The sequence below is a fragment of the Musa acuminata genome, chromosome BXJ1-3 (genome assembly GCF_036884655.1).
Source record: "Musa acuminata AAA Group cultivar baxijiao chromosome BXJ1-3, Cavendish_Baxijiao_AAA, whole genome shotgun sequence".
NCBI classification, from domain to species: Eukaryota; Viridiplantae; Streptophyta; class Magnoliopsida; order Zingiberales; family Musaceae; genus Musa; species Musa acuminata.
Window position 1 is genome coordinate 22,885,792 of NC_088329.1, and position 18,691 is coordinate 22,904,482.

General features: G+C 40.6%; 1 long non-coding RNA gene across 1 annotated transcript; it reads right to left on the bottom strand.

Annotated features, from left to right (window-relative positions):
* Positions 1-4,371: 4,371 nt before the first annotated feature.
* LOC135623937 (uncharacterized) lies at positions 4,372-14,322 on the bottom strand. Its single transcript, XR_010491567.1, has 3 exons — positions 12,724-14,322; positions 6,744-10,644; positions 4,372-4,664 (listed from the first exon to the last, which is right to left on the bottom strand). It is a non-coding gene; the product is annotated as an uncharacterized LOC135623937 (long non-coding RNA).
* Positions 14,323-18,691: the final 4,369 nt, after the last annotated feature.

Below are 18,691 nucleotides of genomic sequence, written 5' to 3' on the forward strand. Positions count from 1 at the left end.
TTGAATTTAAAGACAAAGTAAACTGATTGTTTTCAAATGAACAAGAATAGCCAAATCTGTCCAAATAAGAAATAGAAATTAAGTTCCGTCTAAATGATGGTACAACAAAAGTATCTTTCAAATCCAAATAATATCTAGTACACAATAACAATCTAAATATACATATAGCTTTCACATCTACCAATTTTCCATCCCCCACATAAATGCATCTCTCAGCATCATTGGGCCTTCGGTAGCTCAGGCAACCCTGCTTTGAAACATTGATGTTAGTAGTTGCATTGGAGTCTAACCATCAATTGTTTCTAGGTATTGAAGTTAAATTTGTTGAATCTCGGATTTTGATGATAAAATCAATTGGTAAATTATTTTATCTAATCCTTGTGTTGAGATAAGTGTGTAGGATTAACTATGATAGTAGTAAGGCATAAAGCAAAAGATGGGCCAGAGTCGAAGACTCAGACGATATATCAGGAGCTCGCCGAGAGTTCATCGTGAGATCACCAGAAAGCTCGTCAGGAGATCACCGGAAGCATGCCGAAAGACTAGCCAAGAGTTGGTTAGGAGTTCGCCGGAAGACTAGTTGAAAAGTTCATCGGAGGATCGTTGAGAAAAAAATCGACATACTGGACCATGCTTTCCGTAATTGTAGTTAGAATGATAATTAGAATTGATTTAGGAGGTAATCCCATCAACTCTGTTAGGGGCCAACTAGGCTCGGAATTGGGCTAGTTTGGGCCGAATTCAAGGCCCAACTAGGATGCTAAATTCCTGGCCAATGGTGGCATCGCCTAAAAAGCGGCACCCTAGGTGGTCTGGGCAGTGGTACCGCCCAAACTGGGTGGTGATATCACTGGCAGTTAATGCTTCTAGCAATGGTACCGCCCCTGTCAGGCGGTGGTACCACCAGAGCTCGATCTCTGAGCTTTGTCAAGCGATGGTACCACCCAGTGTCAAGTGTCAGGTGGTGGTCTCGCCCAGTAATGCCAGTGGTACCGCTAGTACCCCAGAAATCCAGGATAAGATACTTTTTGGCTCAATTTTTTAAAGCCATTGGGGCCTATAAATACCCCACCCTTTTCATCATGAGAAGGCACCGAAGTGTGATTATAATCTTGAGTTATTGGGGTGTAAAAGTGTTGTAAACAAGTGCTAGAGTCCTCCTCCTTCCTTTCTAAATTTTGAGATCATTCAAGAGAGGTGTGAGACTTGTAAGGGTCCTTTTCTAAACCCGACAAAAGGAGAAAGAGCTGTAAAAGATGATTGGTCTTCACCTATTGAAGGAAGGCCTTTAGTGGATGTCGGTGACCTTGACGGAGGAGGAATCCGAAAGTGGATGTAGGTCACATTGACCGAACCACTCTAAATTCTAGTTTGCATTTCGTTTTGAGCAATTTACTTTAATTGCAAATCATTTCATAGCAAACTACTTCTCCTCCTCATCTTGCTTTCACTATGCTAATGCTCTCTTACGTTTCAAGTTGCTATCTTTCCGAATCGATTTCCATCAAACATACGAAATATTTTATGAAATTCAAGAATTTTCTGCTGCACTAATTCACCCCCCCTCTTAGTGACACTCTTGATCCTAACAATTGGTATCAGAGCAAGGTTCACTCTCGTTTGGTTTAAAACTTAAGAGAGATGGCATTTGTCGGCAACCAAAAGGGTCATTCAATTACATGTCTGCCCATGTTCAATGGAACGGATTACACATATTGGAAGACTAGAATAAAGATCTTCCTAATTTCAATGGATTTTGAGCCATGGAACGTTGTCGAAAATGGTTTTCAAATGTCTTCTCTTCCAATGAATGATTGGAATGAGTTGGAGAAGAAGACTTTCACTTTAAATGCAAAGGCTATGAATGTCTTATTTTATGCATTAGATAAAAATAAGTTTAACCGAGTGTCGATTTGTGAAATAGCTTTTGATATTTGGCACACACTCGAAGTGACTCATGAAGGCACTAGTAGAGTGAAGGAGTCAAAAATTAATCTTTTAGTGCACACTTATTAGTTGTTTCGGATGAAACCGAGTGAGATCATTGGAGACATGTATACCCGATTTTACATATGTCATCAATGGTCTAAAAGGACTTGTAAACGTTTCTCAGATTTTAAGCTTGTTAATAAAATTTTAAGATCCCTTCCAAAGAGTTGGGACTCTAAAATAACAGTCATTCAAGAGGCCAAAAATCTAAATAATTTTCCTCTCGAAGAACTAATTGGGTCACTAATGACCTATAAAATGACTTGTAAAGCTTATGAAGAGCTTAAGGACACCCTTCCAAAGAATAGGAAGGATATAACACTAAGAACTCAAGAAGACCACTTGAAAGAAAACTCAAGTGATGAGGACCTTGATGAAGATTTGGCACTCTTAACAAGAAAATTCAAAAACTTCATAAAATAAATAAATTTAAAAATAACACTAAAAATAAATTTGAGTCTAAGAAAGATCAAGTAATATGCTACGAATGCAAGAAGCCGAGATATTACAAGAGCGAATGTCCCCTAGCCAAGAAGAGGCAACCAAAGAAGAAGGCTCTCAAAGCAACATAGGACGACTCAAGTGCATTCGAAGAAAAGGAGCCTACCATCACCAAGCAAGTTGCTCACTATGCACTAATGGCCATTGGAGATGAGGTAACAAGTTCATTTGATGCAAATTTATCCTTTGATGAACTATTAAATGCTTTTCATGATTTATTTGATTAATGTAAATTAATTAGTAAAAAATATAAATTGTTAAAAAGGGAGCATGCTTCTCTTGTTAGTGATTTCAATATATTAAAGGTTGAACATAATAGTAGTTTAACTCCTTGTACGAAATGTGATGAATTAGAAATATTTAAAAATGAAAACTTGCTACTCAAAGAAACCTTAGAAAAATTTGAGGTTGGTAGCAAGTCTTTGAACATGATCCTTGCCAATAAGGGTCATGTTCATAGGAGAAGTGGAATCATATTTGTGAGTAGCTCTCACCAAAATCCAACCACCTTTGTTAAAGGCCTGACCTTGTATGTTTCACCTCACACCAAATGCAACTTTTGTTGCAAACTCGGATATATTGCTTATAAATGTCCACTTCAAAGATGTAGTCCACATAGATTGATTTGGGTTCCTAAAAAAACCTCAAATGACTCAATACAACATGATAAGATATGTAAATCGATTTTTGAGGCACCTAAGGTCAAATGGGTACCTAAAAATCATCTTTTTTTTATAAAAAAATGTACCATCACAAGCTAGGAGCAAGAGATGGTACCTTGATAGTGGATGCTCAAGGCATATAACTAGAGATCTATCTGAATTCTCTAAGCTCACTAACCTAGATGAAGGATATGTCACCTTCGGAGACAACAACAAGGGTAAAATCATTGGTAAAGGAACCATAGGTAACAAATCCAACCTTTTTATTAAAGATGTGTTGTTGGTTGATGGCCTAAAACATAATCTCTTGAGCATTAGTCAATTATGTGATAAAGGATATATTGTTAAATTTGAATATAATGCTTACATTATTAAAAAATCATACAAAAATACATCTATGATTGCACTAAAATAAAATAACATATAGACTATTGACATTAATGATCTTTACATTATTAAAAAATGATTGCACTAAAAAAATCATACCAAAGTGTTTTCTTCTTCTTCTTCAATTTATTTTTATTTTTTGATTCTTACTTTAAGTACTTTTTAAGTTTTATTATGAGAAGTTCAAGTTCATCATCACTTGAGCTTTCGCTCAAGTGGTCTTTTTTTGTTCGATGTCCGAAATCCTTCCTGTTCTTTAGAAGGTGGTGCTCAAGTTCTTCACGTATATTGCACGTTATTTCATAGGTCATCAAAGACCCCTACAAGTTCTTCAATTGGTAAATGGTTCAAGTTTGAGGATTATTGAATAGCCGTTACTTTTGATTCCCAAGTTCTAGAAAGTAAGCGTAAAACTTTATTCACAAGTTCAAGATTCGAAAAACATTTGCCAAGAGCTTTTAAACTATTGACGACATCCGTAAAGTGGGTCTACATGTCAATAATAGTTTCGCTTGGCTTCATTTGAAATAGCTCAAAATCATGCATTAAAAAATTAATCTTCGAATCTTTTACTCTATTCATGCCTTCGTGTGTGATTTCAAGAGTGTGTCATATATCAAAAGTTGTTTCGCAAGTAGTGTCACGCCCCTCAAAATATCCATGATTTTTAAAAGTTTTCATCGTAGACCAATCCAGGATCCAAACTAACGTTTGAGGACATTGAAAAACATTCTATTCATATTCACATCCATAAAACCTGTGCAGTTTATAATCATATATCACATCACTCAATAATTCACATTTATGACAACCCAAGCCAACTTGACAAACATGAACAATATTTATAAATCCACAAGCTAAATAATTTATACAATCAGAACTCCAACTATTCACCACAAGTTCATATCATTATAAATTAGGCTTAACATTCAGAAATTTCAAATAAGAGAGATCTCCTAACACTTTTACACAGTATATCCATTTCGGTTCATCGACAACATTTCATTACATACAAAACATACTTATACAACAATATCGTAATAACCAACCAGACTTGCCCATCATTCTGAATAGCTATCCACTGCCTCAGCCCAAATCAAACATCTCGAAGAGTAACAAGCTGACCTGAAAGATTTATATAACAACGGAGTGAGCCAAAAACGGCTCAGCAAGTGACAAAGCATATTCAAAACAAAATGAACGGATTCAAACGAGTAAGGTATCATAATGTAAAGCAGAATACAAGAATTCTCAAGGATACCATCTCAATAGATACCAAATCATATGTATCATGTCATTCATAACATATTTGATCCATAACGAATGGAGCATAGAGTAATTGAAGCATATCAATGGCAGATAGGACATTTCAGAACATATCAGTTCATAGCAAATGGAGCACAGAGTAATTGGAGCATATCAATGGCAGATAGGACATATAAGAACATATCAGTTCATAGCAAATGGAGCACAGCGTAATTGGAGCATATCAGAAGCAAAGGAAACATATCAAGCTTATCAATGGCATATAAAATGTTCCGAAGCATATCAACGGCATATGGAACATTTCGAAACAAAATCATCAGGGAATGAAGCCTTTCAGAGCATATCGGTACACATATCATACAAGAGCTCAAACGTCGTCCTTGACGTTGCAATCATATCAATCTTATCCAGAGTATGAACAGAAACAAACTCACCAAAACTCTGGATGTCATATCAAACACATAGAGGGTGTAGTGGGATCTCAGTCAGAATGTGATTCATCCATTTCTGAATGACCACCTGACAAAAGTCTCCCACGTCTGGGAGCTCCATCTACCCACGTCTAGGTGAAGTCAAAGGGGGCCGGCAGAGCATCGCAGGCTCTAATCACATACCCACGTAGCGGGCAACAAGCGCAAACAGAATATCCCTCATAGCGGGACCCCATATAGCGGGCAAATAGCGCATACCCTTTACCATTTCTGGCAAAGGTCCAGACAATCCCACACACCAGAGTACAAAAGGGCAGTTTCAACAACAAGTAGCATATGTCGGAAGCACACGCGGAACAACGAAGCGTACATGTGCCTTTACGAGTCAATCCGAAGTAAGCAATAATATTTCACAAGCATATTCAGATTTGAAAGGAATTGAAAGCAAGGGCACATATGGAATCCAAGCAATCACATATAACTCAATTCAATAAGAAGATTTGATGAATTCAATGTCCAAAGGAATGAAACTGGAATAGGCACATATCGAAAGCAAATGCGGAACAATAGGATATACATGTGCCTATATGAGTCAATACGATATAGCATAAACGTTACACAACAGTTTTCAAGAATGCAATAACTTTAAGGACAAGAACATACAAGAATTCAAAGCAGTAATATAAAGCTCAATTGAATAAGAAAGCTAAAGGATATCAATTTCCAAAGGAATGAAACCAGAATATGAGAAATCGACCAAAGCTCGATTTCTGGCAGAATACAGAAGGCACATTGAACAAATGATTCAAACTATCAAACGTGCTCCAATTTACTCAGAAATAATCATTGGATAATACTTTCAGATAAGACAATGCTTCATATGAATTGAACTGTCCAACAGAGAGAGTTACAAATAATTTGGTAAGCAAGTGTCGTAGAACAAAATCTCTGTTGGCAGAATTCCTAATGTCAGATTCAACAGATAGCTGGACAGGTGTTTGGATTCCAAATCTTTCAATCCATATATCAAAGAAAGGTCTACGAGTCTATTTTCCAATGAAATCAGTTTTGAACAAATCAGAGTTTCCAACAAAGACTTATAGGCAGCTCGGTATCAAAAGGTCAGAATATCAGAAGTTGCACAGATTCGAATCGTTACGTCTAAACAGGAGATATATCAAATGCAAGGCTAGAACAATTCAAAGTTCCTCATATTCAAAGCAAATGTAGAGATAAAATGGCAGTGAGGAACGATCAAGATACTTGCAATAGGAAAGATTAGAGCAATTATAGGCGGAACGATCGGGAAACTTGCAATAAGAAAAGTTAGAGCAATTATAGGAGGAACGATCAGGGAACTTGAAATAAGAAATATCAGAGCAATTATAGGAGAAACGATCAGGGAACTTGCAATAAGAAATATCAGAGCAATTATAGGAGAAACGATCAGGGAACTTGCAATAAGACATATCAGAGCAATTATAGGAGAAACGATCAGGGAACTTGCCTTTCAAATATTTTGATCTAAATATCCAAGGAAGGTGCCAGTCCAATCTTTCTACTTTTCCTCCGTGTCCTCTCTCTGTTTCGTTTTGTGCTCCCGTTTTCTTCCTTTCTTCGTAACTACATCACGTGTCGAACATCGAGGCACAGTCACCTGCTCTCTCTTACTCTCATTCCTTCTTTTTCTTTCCCAAACGCAGCTGCCACAGCCGCCGCCACAATCGCAACTGCGGTCACAACTGCAGCCCCCTTCCACTGCACTATTTCCTTCTTCCCTTCTCTCGTTCCTACTCTTTCTCTTCCCCAAAAGCAGCTACGGCAGCCACCACCGCTGCCGCAGCTACCGCAGCCAACGTCGCAGCCGCAGCCGGAGTCGCAGCCACGGCCGCAGCCACCACACTCGCAGCCTCTTCTTCCTCCCCTGCTCTATTTCCTCCTCCTCTTCCAGCTGCAGCTGCCACTGCCGCAGCTGCCACCCCTTCTCCTCTTCCTCTCTTCTTCCTCTCCTTCCCTTTCTCTTCTTCTTCCTTTCCTTCTCTTCTTTCCCAGCCACAGCTGCAGCTGCCATCGCCGCAGCCGCAGCCCCTTCTCCTCTTCCTCTCTTCTTCCTCTCCTTCCCTTTCTCTTCTTCTTCCTTTCCTTTTTCTCTTCCTCTTTCCCTGCCACAGCTGCAGCTGCCACAACCGCAGCCGCAGCTACTTCTTTCCCTTCTCCTCTTCCTTCTCCTTCCTTTCTTCTTCTTCTCTCCCCGCTGCAACTGCTGCAGTCGCGGCCGCAGCCACGGCCACAACCTCTCCCTCCTCCCCTGCTCATCTTCCTCTTCTTCTTCTCTTCCAGCTGCAGCTGCCATCGCCGCAGCTGCAGCCCCCTTCTTCTCCCCGACGAACAGCACCTCCTTTCCTCTACGTTTCCTCCTGCAGGAAACAGAGGTGCCGCCTCTTCACCCGCTTCTACTTCTTCTCTTCTTCCTCACCATCTCTTCCTCTCCTTCTCTTCCAGCTGCAGCTGCCACCGCCGCAGCCGCAGCTCCTCCTTTCCCTTCTCTTCTTCCTCTCCTTCCTTTCTTCTTCTTCTCTTCTTCTCCTTCCTCCCCTTCTTCTCCCCGACGTCACACACACCCTCTCCTCTGTTTCCTCTGCAGGAAACAGAGGTATCACAACCTCTTCTCCTGCTTCCTCTTCCTCTTCTCTTCCTTCTTCTTCTTCTTCTCTTCGAACGCCCCCCTCTCCTCTGTTTCCACCTGCAGGAAACAGAGGTGCTGCAGCCCTAGCTGCTGCCACCTCTCGCTCCTCTCCCTCTTCCCTCTCTTTTCCCTCTTCTTCTCCTTCTTTTCTTCTCCTCTTCCCTTTTCCTCCCCAACCCCACACACCTCCTCGCTGCAGCCTTGCCGCAGCTATCATCCTCTCTTCTTCTTCTTCTTCTTCTTCTTCTTCTTCTCTTCTCCCTCTTCTTCCTCTCTTCTTCTCCCCACGCCCCACAGCTTCTCGCTGCAGCCCTCGCTGCAGCTTCTTCTTCTTCTTCATCTTCTTCTCTTCTCCCTCTTCTTCCTCTCTTCTTCCTCCTCACGCCCCACCGCTCTCTCTGTTTCTGGAAAGAAACAGAGTGCGTGGGAGGCGGTGGGATAATACCGAATTTTCGGTTTTTCCTTTTTTTTTTTTTTTTTTTTTTTTTGCAACTTAGCAGTTTAGTCCTTGTAATTTCTATATTTACATATAGGTCCCCCAATTTACATATAAATCCTTATTAATACATTTTTAAAAGTGGGGGATATTACACTCTCCCCCCCTTAAAAGAAAATTTAGTCCTCTAAATTGGTCATAGCTCAATCGATGAAAAGATGAGGATTATGATTTCTTTATTTCCTCCTCCTACTCTTAAATAATTTCATCAATTCAATACAATTACACAATTTTCCAAGAGTGACCGAAATATTCTCCTTCTTGATTCTCAATAGATGGTAAACCCGACCTTCAATCAATCTTTCAAAAATACTTGCGCACCCTGTAATTAATCAAGCAAATCGTTACTTCAGAAAATACTCGTTTTTGATGATCATCTGATTCAACTATCCATAATCAATACAAAGCCTCCATGTTCCATCCATCTTTTTAACTAACACCAGAGCACCCCATGATAAAATATTAAGCCAAATAAAATCCTCATTTAATAATCCTTGTAGTTGTTTTTCTAATTCCACTTACTCAAATGATATCATTCTGCAGAGAGGCTTAGATATAGGGATTGTCCCAAGGACGAAATCAAAAGCAAAATCACATTTGGAGGTAATCCAGGCAAGTCATCTTGGGATACATTAGGCAAGGAAATAAAATCATATCCAATACTTTCAAATAAAAGATGGGCTGATCAAATATGCAAAAAGTGATCCTTTGTTATATACCAATCCATACTGGTATGATAGGAAGATAGTCAATCCATAACAAGTATGATATCAAAACTCCAAATCTTTAGGAGAACTAAATCAGCAAAAGTTCAAGTTCTCCAATAAAAATCAGACAAGAGGACCAGATTCAAGTTCGTTATCAAAAAAATCTCCAATGATTATATTTACATATAGCACATATTGCAATGGTCTAGGTTGCATACCCAAGTGATAAGCAAAATATTACGAATCAAATCGTAGATAGGACCCATGGTCAAACAAATATTTACATTTTTTCATAATCATGCATAATACCTTCGATCACTAATTCAGAAGTTTTAGAATCATATTCAGTGATAGCATACACTCTGACTTGGGCAGATGATTTATGAGGCAGTGACTCTTTCTTCTTGTTCAAAGGGCAGTCTTTTATTTTATGATCCAACTTTCCACAAGCAAAATAGACTCTAGTCACCCGAAAACACAAACTTGTTTCATAATTTAACTTGCAATCCACACGTGATTGAGTCTTTTGTGGTGTCTTCCTTTTCAAATTCAAATGTCTTGACCCTCTCGTTATCACTTCCTAATTCATTTTCAATCATATTTTTATTGGTAAACTTGTCCTTATCATTCTTACCACTAATTTCCAAAAATTCTTTTCATTGTTCCCATTAATGATCAGCCTCTACTTCCAATATAAGGTGGCAAAAGAAATCTTTTGATCATCAGAACAATTTTGAACATCAAATATTTCTCAATTCGCATCATCCATTTTTCGACCACCAATAGATTAGGTACACCATGCTTCTGCTGCGCCACTCTGATTCAATATCCCCGATTACCCCTTTCATCCCACTTAATTAATCGAAATCAGATGAAATAGGAGGACCAAATGTCCTCATCATCCCAGATTCCTAAAATGCATCAAAGAAAATATTTCCACCAATCACTATAATTCACTAGACCTCAATATATTTTGCACGTCAACATATCAAATATTTCAGTGATCCTCAAACCATGCTCTGATACCACCTCTGTCACGCCCCTCAAAATATCCATGATTTTTAAAAGTTTTCATCACAGACCAATCCAGGATCCAACCTAACGTTTGAGGACACTGAAAAACATTCTATTCATATTCACATCCATAAAACCTGTGCAGTTTATAATCATATATCACATCACTCAATAATTCACATTTATGGCAACCCAAGCCAACTTGACAAACATGAACAATATTTATAAATCCACAAGCTAAATAATTTATACAATCAGAACTCCAACTATTCACCACAAGTTCATATCATTATAAATTAGGCTTAACATTCAGAAATTTCAAATAAGAGAGATCTCCTAACACTTTTACACGGTATATCCATTTCGGTTCATCGACAACATTTCATTACATACAAAACATACTTATACAACAATATCGTAATAACCAACCAGACTTGCCCATCATTCTGAATAGCTATCCACTGCCTCAGCCCAAATCAAACATCTCGAAGAGTAACAAGCTGACCTGAAAGATTTATATAACAACGGAGTGAGCCAAAAACGGCTCAGCAAGTGACAAAGCATATTCAAAACAAAAGGAACGGATTCAAACGAGTAAGGTATCATAATGTAAGGCAGAATACAAGAATTCTCAAGGATACCATCTCAATAGATACCAAATCATACGTATCATGTCATTCATAACATATTTGATCCATAACGAATGGAGCACAGAGTAATTGGAGCATATCAATGGCAGATAGGACATTTCGGAACATATCAGTTCATAGCAAATGGAGCACAGAGTAATTGGAGCATATCAATGGCAGATAGGACATATAAGAACATATCAGTTCATAGCAAATGGAGCACAGCGTAATTGGAGCATATCAGAAGCAAAGGAAACGTATCAAGCTTATCAATGGCATATAAAATGTTCCGAAGCATATCAACGGCATATGGAACATTTCGAAACAAAATCATCAGGGAATGAAGCCTTTCAGAGCATATCGGTACACATATCGTACAAGAGCTCAAACGTCGTCCTTGACATTGCAATCATATCAATCTTATCCAGAGTATGAACAGAAACAAACTCACCAAAACTCTGGATGTCATATCAAACACATAGAGGGTGTAGTGGGATCTCAGTCAGAATGTGATTCATCCATTTCTGAATGACCACCTGACAAAAGTCTCCCACGTCTGGGAGCTCCATCCACCCACGTCTAGGTGAAGTCAAAGGGGGCCGGCAGAGCATCGCAGGCTCTAATCACATACCCACGTAGCGGGCAACAAGCGCAAACAGAATATCCCTCATAGCGGGACCCCACATAGCGGGCAAATAGCGCATACCCTTTACCATTTCTGGCAAAGGTCCAAACAATCCCACACACCAGAGTACAAAAGGGCAGTTTCAACAACAAGTAGCATATGTCGGAAGCACACGCGGAACAACGAAGCGTACATGTGCCTTTACGAGTCAATCCGAAGTAAGCAATAATATTTCACAAGCATATTCAGATTTGAAAGGAATTGAAAGCAAGGGCACATATGGAATCCAAGCAATCACATATAACTCAATTCAATAAGAAGATTTGATGAATTCAATGTCCAAAGGAATGAAACTGGAATAGGCACATATCGAAAGCAAATGCGGAACAATAGGATATACATGTGCCTATATGAGTCAATACGATATAGCATAAACGTTACACAACAGTTTTCAAGAATGCAATAACTTTAAGGACAAGAACATACAAGAATTCAAAGCAGTAATATAAAGCTCAATTGAATAAGAAAGCTAAAGGATATCAATTTCCAAAGGAATGAAACCAGAATATGAGAAATCGACCAAAGCTCGATTTCTGGCAGAATACAGAAGGCACATTGAACAAATGATTCAAACTATCAAACGTGCTCCAATTTACTCAGAAATAATCATTGGATAATACTTTCAGATAAGACAATGCTTCATATGAATTGAACTGTCCAACAGAGAGAGTTACAAATAATTTGGTAAGCAAGTGTCGTAGAACAAAATCTCTGTTGGCAGAATTCCTAATGTCAGATTCAACAGATAGCTGGACAGGTGTTTGGATTCCAAATCTTTCAATCCATATATCAAAGAAAGGTCTACGAGTCTATTTTCCAATGAAATCAGTTTTGAACAAATCAGAGTTTCCAACAAAGACTTATAGGCAGCTCGGTATCAAAAGGTCAGAATATCAGAAGTTGCACAGATTCGAATCGTTACGTCTAAACAGGAGATATATCAAATGCAAGGCTAGAACAATTCAAAGTTCCTCATATTCAAAGCAAATGTAGAGATAAAATGGCAGTGAGGAACGATCAAGATACTTGCAATAGGAAAGATTAGAGCAATTATAGGCGGAACGATCGGGAAACTTGCAATAAGAAAAGTTAGAGCAATTATAGGAGGAACGATCAGGGAACTTGAAATAAGAAATATCAGAGCAATTATAGGAGAAACGATCAGGGAACTTGCAATAAGAAATATCAGAGCAATTATAGGAGAAACGATCAGGGAACTTGCAATAAGACATATCAGAGCAATTATAGGAGAAACGATCAGGGAACTTGCCTTTCAAATATTTTGATCTAAATATCCAAGGAAGGTGCCAGTCCAATCTTTCTACTTTTCCTCCGTGTCCTCTCTCTGTTTCGTTTTGTGCTCCCGTTTTCTTCCTTTCTTCGTAACTACATCACGTGTCGAACATCGAGGCACAGTCACCTGCTCTCTCTTACTCTCATTCCTTCTTTTTCTTTCCCAAACGCAGCTGCCACAGCCGCCGCCGCTGCCGCTGCCACAATCGCAACTGCGGTCACAACTGCAGCCCCCTTCCACTGCACTATTTCCTTCTTCCCTTCTCTCGTTCCTACTCTTTCTCTTCCCCAAAAGCAGCTACGGCAGCCACCACCGCTGCCGCAGCTACCGCAGCCAACGTCGCAGCCGCAGCCGGAGTCGCAGCCACGGCCGCAGCCACCACACTCGCAGCCTCTTCTTCCTCCCCTGCTCTATTTCCTCCTCCTCTTCCAGCTGCAGCTGCCACTGCCGCAGCTGCCACCCCTTCTCCTCTTCCTCTCTTCTTCCTCTCCTTCCCTTTCTCTTCTTCTTCCTTTCCTTCTCTTCTTTCCCAGCCACAGCTGCAGCTGCCATCGCCGCAGCCGCAGCCCCTTCTCCTCTTCCTCTCTTCTTCCTCTCCTTCCCTTTCTCTTCTTCTTCCTTTCCTTTTTCTCTTCCTCTTTCCCTGCCACAGCTGCAGCTGCCACAACCGCAGCCGCAGCTACTTCTTTCCCTTCTCCTCTTCCTTCTCCTTCCTTTCTTCTTCTTCTCTTCCCGCTGCAACTGCTGCAGTCGCGGCCGCAGCCACGGCCGCAACCTCTCCCTCCTCCCCTGCTCATCTTCCTCTTCTTCTTCTCTTCCAGCTGCAGCTGCAATCGCCGCAGCTGCAGCCCCCTTCTTCTCCCCGACGAACAGCACCTCCTTTCCTCTGTTTCCTCCTGCAGGAAACAGAGGTGCCGCCTCTTCACCCGCTTCTACTTCTTCTCTTCTTCCTCACCATCTCTTCCTCTCCTTCTCTTCCAGCTGCAGCTGCCACCGCCGCAGCCGCAGCTCCTCCTTTCCCTTCTCTTCTTCCTCTCCTTCCTTTCTTCTTCTTCTCTTCTTCTCCTTCCTCCCCTTCTTCTCCCCGACGTCACACACACCCTCTCCTCTGTTTCCTCTGCAGGAAACAGAGGTATCACAACCTCTTCTCCTGTTTCCTCTTCCTCTTCTCTTCCTTCTTCTTCTTCTTCTCCTCTTCGAACGCCCCACCTCTCCTCTGTTTCCACCTGCAGGAAACAGAGGTGCTGCAGCCCTAGCTGCTGCCACCTCTCGCTCTCTCCCTCTTCCCTCTCTTTTCCCTCTTCTTCTCCTTCTTTTCTTCTCCTCTTCCCTTTTCCTCCCCAACCCCACACACCTCCTCGCTGCAGCCTTGCCGCAGCTATCATCCTCTCTTCTTCTTCTTCTTCTTCTTCTTCTTCTTCTTCTCTTCTCCCTCTTCTTCCTCTCTTCTTCTCCCCACGCCCCACAGCTTCTCGCTGCAGCCCTCGCTGCAGCCACCTCCTCTTCTTCTTCTTCTTCTTCATCTTCTTCTCTTCTCCCTCTTCTTCCTCTCTTCTTCCTCTCTTCTTCCTCCTCACGCCCCACCGCTCTCTCTGTTTCTGGAAAGAAACAGAGTGCGTGGGAGGCGGTGGGATAATACCGAATTTTCGGTTTTTCCTTTTTTTTTTTTTTTTTCTTTTTGCAACTTAGCAGTTTAGTCCTTGTAATTTCTATATTTACATATAGGTCCCCTAATTTACATATAAATCCTTATTAATACATTTTTAAAAGTGGGGGATATTACAAGTAGAAACTCGATTAAACTTAGTTTTATCTAAAGCACAAAATAAGGCATTCATAGCCTTTGCATTTGGAGAAAAAGTCTTCTTCTCTAAATCATTCCAATGGTTCATTGGAAGAGAAGACCTTCAAAAACCGTTTTCAATAATATTCCATAAATTTAAATCCAAAGAAAGCAAAAAAACTCTCATTCGAGTTTTTTAATATGTGTAGTCCGTTCCATTGAACAAGGGAGGACGAATGAGAGAGTAACTATCACGCCCCTCAAATATATCCATGATATTTAAAATAATTTCATCACAAACCAATCCAGGATCCAAACTAACGTTTGAGGACACTGAAAAACATTCAATCAAATTCACATCCATAAAACCTGTGCATTTTAAAATTATATATCACATCACTCGATAATTCACATTTATGGCAACCTAAGCCAACTTGACAAACATGAACAACATTTATAAATACACAAGCTAAATAAATTATACAATCAGAACTCCAACTATTCACCACAAGTTCAAATCGTCATAAATTAGACTTAACATTCCGAAATTCCAAATAAGAGAGATCTTCTAACACTTTTACACAGTACATCCATTTCGATCATCAGAACAATTCATTACATACAGAATATGCTTATACAACAATAGCATAACAATCGACAAGACTTGCCCATAATTCTGAATAGCTATCCACTGCCTCAGCCCGAATCAAACATCTCGAAGAGTGACAAGCTGACCTGAAAGATTTATATAACAACGGAGTGAGCCAAAAACGGCTCAGCAAGTGACAAAACATATTCAGAACAAAAGGAACGGTTTCAAACGAGTAAGGTATCATAATGTAAGGCAGAATACAAGAATTCTCAAGGATACCATCTCATTAGATACAAAATCATATGTATCATGTCATTCAAAACATATTTGATTCATAACAAATGGAGCATAGAGTAATTGGAGCATATCAATGGCAGATAGGACATTTCAGAACATATCAGTTCATAGCAAATGGAGCACAGAGTAATTGGAGCATATCAATGGCAGATAGGACATTTCAGAACATATCAGTTCATAGCAAATGGAGCACAGAGTAATTGGAGCATATCAATGGCGTATGAAATGTTCCGGAGCATATCAACGACATATGGAACATTTCGAAACATATCAACAGTGGATGAAACATTTCAGAGCATATCAATAACAAATACCGTACAGAAGCTCAAACGTCGTCTTTGACGTTGCAAACATATCAATCTTATCAAAGCATGTACAGAAACACATAACCAAAGCTCTGGATATCATATCAAACATACAGAAGGTGTAGTGGGATCTCAGTCAGAATGTGATTCATCCATTTCTGAATGACCACCTGACAAAAGTCTCCCACGTCTGGGAGCTCCATCCACCCACATCTAGGTGAAGTCAGAGGGGGCCGGCAGAGCATCGCAGGCTCTAAGCACATACCCTTTACCATTTCTGGTAAAGGTCCAGAATATCCCATAGAGCGGGCAATAAGCACATACCCTTTACCATTTCTGGCAAAGGTCCAGACAATCCCACAACCACCAGAGTACAAGAAGGTAGTTTTAACAATAAGTAGCATATATCGGAAGCACACGCGGAACAACAAAATGTACACGTGCCTTTTCGAGACAATACGAAACAAAGAACAAATCTCTCACAAATGTATTTAGATTTGGAATGAAATGGAATAGGCACATATCGGAAGCAAATGCGGAACAACGGGGTACACATGTGCCTATGTGAGTCAATACGATATAGCATAAACGTTACACAATAGTTTTCAAGAATGCAAATAATTTTAAGGACAAGAGCATACAAGAATTCAAAGCAGTAATATAAAGCTCAATTGAATAAGAAGGCTAAAGGATATCAATTTTCAAAGGAATGAAACCAGAATATGAGAAATCGACCAAAGCTCGATCGTCGTCCTTGACTTTGCAATCATATCATTCTTATCCAGAGCATGTACAAAAACACATAACCAAAGCTCTGGATATCATATCAAACATATAGATGGTGTAGTGAGACCTCAAACAGAACGTGATACATCCATTTCTGAATGACCACCAGACATAATCTAGAGCATCGCAGGCTCTAAGCACATACCCTTTACCATTTCTGGCAAAGGTCCAGAATAACACCCTTTACCATTTCTGGCAAAGGTCTAGACAGTCCCACAAACACCAGAGTACAAAAGGGCAGTATGAACAATAAATAGCATATATCGGAAGTACACGCGGAACAACAAACGTACATGTGCCTTTACGAGTCAAATATGATGCAAGCAACAATCTCTCACAAATGTATTCAGATTTGGAATGAAATGAAAGCAAGAGTATACAGGGATTCCAAACAATCATATTTAGCTCAATTCAAATAAGAAAGCTAAAGGATATCAATTTCCAAAGGAATGAAACCAGAATATGAGAAATCGACCAAAGCTCGATTTCTGGCAGAATACAAGAGGCACATTGAACAAATGATTCAAACTATCAATCGTGCTCCAATTTACTCAGAAATAATCATTGGATAATACTTTCAGATAAGACAGGCTTCATATGAATTGAACTATCCAACAGAGAGAGTTACAAATAATTTGGTAAGCAAGAGTCGTAGAACAAAATCTCTGTTGGCAGAATTCATAATGTCAGATTCAACAGATAACTGGGCAGGTGTTTGGATTCCAAATCTTTCAATCCATATATCAAAAGAAAGATCTGCGAGTCAAGTTTCCAATGGAATCATTTTGAACAAATCAGAGTTTCCAACAAAGACTTATAGGTAGCTCGGTATCAAAAGGTCAGAATCTCAGAAGTTGCACAGATTCGAATCGTTACGTCTAAACAGGAGTTATATCAAAAGCAAGGCTAGAACAATTCAAGTTCCACATATTCAAATCAAATGTAGAGATCAAATTACAGTAAGGAAATATCAGGATACTTGCAATAGGAAAGATTAGAACAATTACAGGAGGAACGAATCGGGAACTTGCAATAAGAAATATCAGAGCAATTATAGGAGAAACGATCAGGGAACTTGCCTTTCAAGGATTTCGATCCGAAGATCCAAAGAAGGTGCCAGCCCAAATCCTTCTACTTTTCCTTTGTGTCCTCTCTCTGTTTCGTTTTGTGCTCCCGTTTTCTTCCTTTCTTCGCAACTACACCACGTGTCGAACATCGAGGCACAGTCACCTGCTCTCTCTTACTCTCATTCCTTCTTTTTCTTTCCCAAACGCAGCTGCCACAGTCGCCGCCGCTGCCGCTGCCACAATCGCAGCCCCTTCCACGGCACTACCTTCCTTCCTCCCTTCTCTCGCAGACATAACTGCTGCATACGCAGTCGCTGCCGCTGCGGCCGCAATCCCGTCCACAGTCCCTTTTTCCCCCTTTCCTTTCTTTTCTTTCCCAGCTGCAACTGCCGCAGTCGCAGTCGCAACCATGGCCGTAGCCTCTTCTTTCTCCCCTGCTCTATTTCCTCTCCTTCACTTCCAGCTGCAGCTGCCACTGCCACAGCTGCCTCTCCTTCTCCTCTTCCTCTCTTCTTCCCTTTTCCTTTCTCTTCTTCTTCCTTTCCTTCTCTTCTTTCCCAGCTGCACTGCTGCAGTCGCAGCCTCAGCCGCGGCCACAGCCTCTTCTTCCTCCCCTGCTCATCTTCCTCTCCTTCTTCTCTTCCAACTGCAGCTGCCATCGCCGCAGCCGCAGCCCCTTCTTTCCCTTCTCTTCTTCCTCTCCTTCCCTTCTTCCTTTCTCTTCCTCTTTCCCTGCCATAGCTGCAGCTGCCACAGCCGCAGCCGCAGCTACTTCTTTCCCTTCTCCTCTTCCTTCTCCTTACTTTCTTCTTCTTCTCTTCTTCTCCTTCCTCCCCTTCTTCTTCCCGGCGTCACACACACCCTCTCCTCTGTTTCCTCTGCAGGGAACAGAGGTATCACAACCTCTTCTCCTGCTTCCTCTTCTTCTTCTCTTCCTCTTCTTCTTCTTCTGCTCTTCTCCTACCCGACACCCCACACGTCTCCTCTGTTTCCACCTGCAGGAAACAGAGGTGCTGCAGCCCTAGCTGCTGCCACCTCTCGCTCCTCTCCGTCTTCCCTCTCTTTTCCCTCTTCTTCTCCTTCTCTTCTTCTCCTCTTCCCTTTTCCTCCCCAA